The following is a 6,154-nucleotide window of genomic DNA, read 5'->3' as shown; positions in this document are numbered from 1 at the left end:
CATTACATAATTAATGATTATTTATATTGATTATGACATTATATATAAACATTAATTATAACATTACATTATAAACAAATGATTACTTAATAAATATTAGAAATTTAATAAATAAATTATTACATATAGTTAATATTACTAATTAATTATAACATTATTACATTACATTATATTATGATCACTTAATTAATTATAGTATTACATGTTAAATGATTACTTATTAATTATAATTTATAACATTCACTTATAAACTTAGTATTTACTATATTATTATTTATTACATTACTTAACTAAATGATTAAAATTTTAATTAATATTATAACATTAAGATCTATAATCTGATTACTTAATTCACTATAACATTACCTTATAGTATGATCACATAATTAATTATAACATTACATAATTAAATGATTACTTAATTGATTATGAGTTATGATATTATGTTTTAAACATTAGTATTACTAATTTACTACATAAATATTAGCACAATACTTAATTAAATGATTAGAAATTTATTAATTATAATATTACCTATAACATTTCATTATAAACATAATTAAACATTATATTATAATTAATAATTATTCATTTAAATTATAAATTATTATATTACATTATATTATGATCACTTAATTAATTATAGCATTACATAGTTAAATGATTACATAATTATTTAGAATTTATACCATTATATATAAACATTCGTAATTTACTATATTATTACATTTTTAATTAAACGATTAAACTTTAATTAATTATAACATTACCTTATAATTTATAATATGATTACTTAATCAATTATACATTCCATATAAACATTAGTATTATTATAAATGATTTGAAATTTAATTATTATAATATTAATTATAGATTTATAGTAGGATTACTAATTTCATTATAACATTATTTATACTATTATAGTATGATCTATAATTAATATAACATACTAATTAAATGATTACTAATTGATTATGACATATATTTATACACCTAGTAATAATTTTAATTTACACAATCTAATTAATGATAAAATTTTATTAATTATATATATGGCATTATAAATTTATGGTATGATTACTTAATTAATTATAACATTCTATTATAAACAATATTACAATACTTAATTAATGATTAACATTTAATTAATTATAATTAAACCCTAAACCCAAATAGTATATTGTTAGGGTGTATTTGTAAACTTTTAAGGTATTTTTGTCATTTTTAAACTAATAGGGGTAATTATTTTTACAGGGTACCCCAGAAAGGAATCGAACCTGTATTTTAGGTTCCGGTTCCTTGAATTAAGAACCGCACTGTGCAGTTCTGATTCCGGTTCCTTTTTTTGGGAACCTGCACTGTGCAGTTTTCGGTTTCGTTCCCCCGAAAATGGGGGTATCTGGAACCGCTCACCCCTAATTAAATCCAATTCAACATAATATTTAATAAATCTTTATTACCTTTGGTTAGTGCTAGCTATCTATGGATAATCATTTCTCACCAATACATATTAATGCAACCGCTTACGTCGAAACATCATTAACTAATTAATGATATGTATTACTCTCTCTCCTGGCTTGGTTTTATGTTGACCATTTTGTCACTGTGATCTAGCCATGGGCCCAATATCAGATTTTGATATGTTTCGTTATACTCTTTATAATCGAAACTCCCACTGATTATGGTAGACGTCTAGCAATGTTCCATAACCCCTAAACCACAATGAGTGTAAACTCCAATGAACCTATTATGATCGTACGTATCATGTAGTCAAATCCCTTCGTTATCTAATCCGATTAAGAATGTTCATGGTATGTCAAAATCTTTAACTTAATCTTTAATCGAATTGTCAATCGATACAATGGAACTCGTCAACAGAACTACTTTTCATTTGACTTCATTATACTTTAGCCAGAGATTTTCCTTTTCCAATCTTTAGTGACATTCTTTTGGGAACTCGAGATTGGACTATTTTGAGTTAATGATCCCATCTTGACCATCACTTGTCCTCGCACATGAATACCATATGACCAAACTGTCTTATTACACAAGACATGACTAGTCTCGTGCTTATACACCATATGAACCTATGCATCCTATGTTGAATCCAACCTTGATGTGTCAGGTCTAAGGATCAATGGTACACTAACACGATCCTACGATTGCATCATTGACCATATCCATGTGATTCATCATAATCGGTTGTATTTGATAAATAGTTCACTAACTTTTATCCATGCTAATACCTTAGTGACATATCCTCTTATAATCACCCACTCTAATACCATCACATGATATTCAATGGAGACATTCAGCATGCCTACTATGCAATGTTATTGCCCAATTAACATTACTTGCATAGGGAATTCTTTCATGATTTGACCTTCTGAAGATCCGTGTCATCTGGACATTTCACATGCAATATTAAATATAATATAATATAAATGAAGCAGAAAATCAACATGTGAAATAAGAACACTTTCTTTTATTCATAATAAATTTACAAGATATAATGTCCTAAAACCGACAATACGATTAGTTCCTAGGGCATACACTAACATGAATAACATATGACCAAACCGGCTTATTATACAAGACATGACTAGTCTTGTGCTTATACACCATATGAACCATATGCATCCTATGTTGAATCCAACTGTGATGTCTCAGGTCGAAGGATCAGTGGTGCACTAGCACGATCTTACGATGCATCATTGACCATATCTATGTGATTCATCGTAATCGATTGTATTCGATAAACAGTTCACTAACCATTTATCCATGCTAATGCCTTAGTGACATACCTCTTATAATCACCCACACTAATACCATCACATGATATTCAATGGAGATATTCAGCATGCCTACTATGCAATGTTATTGCCCAATTAACATTACTTGCGTAGGGAATTCTTTGATGATTTGATCTTCTGAAGATCCGTGTCATCCGGACATTTCATATGCAATATTAAATATAATATAATATAAATGAAGCAGAAAATCAACATGTGAAATATGAACACTTTCTTTTATTGATAATACATTTACAAGATATAATGTCCTGAAACCGATAACACGATTGGTTCCTAGGGCATACACTAACAATGATGCCTCTGAAGCTTATTTTTATTTTTTTCCTCCTGTATTTCTGGGGCCTGCGATGCCTTTTCATGGCGTATGTGCCTTTTTTGTATCTGATACTTAGCCGTTTAGGGCTTTTTTGTTTATCTGATACTTAATTGTTTGGGGCTTTTATGTTTCTGCTTGTGTTTCCATTTTACTACTTTCTTCATGGGTGGATGGATTAATTGTTTGTAGATGTGTGGGGGTTGAACCCTCTTTCCTAGGTAATCACCTTGTAGATGTATCCTATCTAGGCGAAATGTTGTAGTTGAGACAATGTGGTCCAGTTCGAGTGCACGAATCGATGTAGCTAGTTTGAGCCAACTGATTGTGTTTGTGATGTGGACGAAGCCAAGTGGCTAAGTTGCTAATGTCACTTGAAAGTGATTTTTATAGGAACATGTCGGTGTAAGCTATTTAGTTGTTTTTGGTCAGGCTGGGCCGACTAAAGGTGTAAATTTGTGTGAATTATTAAGTCAGTCTAGGCCGATTGAAGGTGTAAGTCGATGAATCGGTCTAAGTCGATTGAAGGTGTGAGTTTCTGTAAATTGCTAAGTCAATCTTAGCCAACTGAATGTGTAATTCGATGAATCAGTTTGAGCCAATTGAAGGTGTGAGTTTCTGTGAATTGCTAAGTCAGTCTTGGCCGACTGAAGGTGTAAGTTGATGAATCGGTCTGAGCCTATTAAAGGTGTGAGTTTGCGTGAATTGTTAAGTTAGTCTTAGCCAACTGAAGGTGTAAGTCAATGAATTGGTCTGAGTCAATTGAAGGTGTGAGTTTTCGTGAATTGTTAAGTCAGTCTTAGTCGATTGAAGGAGTAAGTCGATGAATCAGTCTGAGCCAATTTAAGGTGTGAGTTTGCATGAATTGTTAAGTTAGTCTTGGTCGACTAAAGGTGTAAGTCGATGAATCGGTCTAAGCCAATTGAAGGTATGAGTTTGTGTGAATCTGTTAAGTCGGTCTAGGCTGACTGAAGGTGTAATTTTGCTGATAATAATTTATTGGTTAGAGGCGTGAGGCCGAGTGAAGGTGATTAGTCGGTAGTGTGGCTAAGTCACTATAAACTGAAGGTGAATGTCGCTATGTTATTGAATTCAGGCCATGAGGCCAATTGAAGGTGAGGGAGGTGGACATGCCCATTCATCATTTTTAAAACAAAAACAAGAATAAAGAATTGACGCTGAGACAAATCTTACTAAAAATAGTAGTGTTTGAGATGGATTTCATTTCAACTATTGTTGATGTCCTTGTCCTCGGGGGTTTGAAGTCTGTAGGCACCCTTTCCTACTTCTTTGGCTATCTTGTAGGGTCTTTCCTAGGTAGGGCCAAGCTTGCCAGAGTTGATCTCCTTAGTATTTTGAAAGACTTTGCGGAGGACCCAGTCGCCTTGTTTGAAAGTTCTTACTCTGATATTACGGTCGTAGTGTCAAGCAGTCTGCTATTGGTAGATGGCATTGCGGATGTTTGCTCACTTGCATAGTTCGTCGAATGTGTTCAAGTTTTGACAAAGGTTCTGGCTGTTGGTTTCTTCAATTGACCATTGGACTGGTTGAGGGGACCGATACTTGATAAGTTGCATAAATTTTAGTGTTTTTAGGTTTGTTTTTATAGCCTTCTAGTTAATTTTTCATTTGTTTTCTGTGTTTTTATGTTAGTTTTTGTTAAGTTTGAAATATGAATGGTTAGCTATTGATTTGGAGAATTTTTTAATTTTCAGGCGTTAATTGAGTAGATTGGAGCATTGGAATGAAATTGGAACTCAAAGCTTGAAGAGATTGAGATTTGTTGACAAGTTTGAAGGCCATGGCCTTGCCTTGGTGGTTCACCATAGCCGTGGTGGTTGAATGAAAATAAAATAACGAGGACAGAAAACACCGTGGCCTAGGCTGTGGTGACGTACATTTAGACACGGCCTGGGCTGTGTCGGGCACTTTTAGGGTTTTTATTAGTTTTTCTTTCCTTTTTCGTTTAGAACTCTTTTGGGTATTTAAGGATGATTAAGATTACTCCTTGGGGGCCGAATTTTACCCATTCTTGGAGAGAGATTATTGTGTAACAAAAGAGAAAGGAGAATCAAGAACAACAATTCATCAAAGAGTTTGTTTTTACTTTTCTATATGATTTATTTCTTGGATTCTACTTGACCTGCTACCTTAATTCTATGCGTATGTGTATTCCCTATTGTGGTCAATATGTTTTACAAGACGGACAGGGATGTCCTATTTGCCACCGCCCGACATTACTCAGTCTCCTCCTGAGGACTTGCAAATGACACTCCAATAGGCTTTCACCAAGAGAGTTGCTCCACAAGCTCAAGCACCTGTGACTCTAGAGTTGCTCTTACAAGTAGTGCAACGAATAGAGACTAGCTCAACAATGTCAATGATCGCCTCCTCATTCTGGAAGCCAAATTTGATCGCTATTTCAGCCCAACTCCTAAGTGTTCAGTCTTCTACATGCAGGGAAGTTCCTACTTTTATTTTCAATTTTTTTTTGTGTTGTTTTCTTGCTTGTCATGCATTGAGGACATTGCATTCTTTAAGTTTGGGGGAGTGGGTAGTTTGATGGCCTATTCTTTTGTTTGGTGTGTTTGTTTTTAGAAAGTGCTTAGTTGTTTGTGTCTTTTTTTTTTTTTTTGGTTTGTATTTAGTATTGTGGTATGGTGGGAGTATGCTTATGCTATTGATACAATCCCGAATGAAACTTTGTGATATCCCCAAAGAATTTTTTTTTTTTTTTTTTTTTTTTTTTGGCTTTTTGTAATGAACTTGGTAATCACTGGAGTAGTGGTAGTATCAAATCATTGAAAGATTCAAACGTGCTCATATCTTTAGGAAATGCGTGAAGAGTATGCAACTCTAGATGTTGTGCAAATTATGGTTGATTACTTGATTTTGTCGTGTACTAGCCAAATCTTGCTTTCACTCCCTACTCTAAAAAAAAAAAAGAAAGAAAGAAAGTGTTCATATACAGTCTTGAAATAAATTAACTATGCTATTGTGCTTATTTTTGAATGAACTACTCCGCTAT

Source organism: Pistacia vera, unplaced genomic scaffold (genome assembly GCF_008641045.1).
Source record: "Pistacia vera cultivar Batoury unplaced genomic scaffold, PisVer_v2 Contig1028, whole genome shotgun sequence".
Lineage (NCBI taxonomy): Eukaryota > Viridiplantae > Streptophyta > Magnoliopsida > Sapindales > Anacardiaceae > Pistacia > Pistacia vera.
This window is presented reverse-complemented; position numbering follows the sequence as displayed.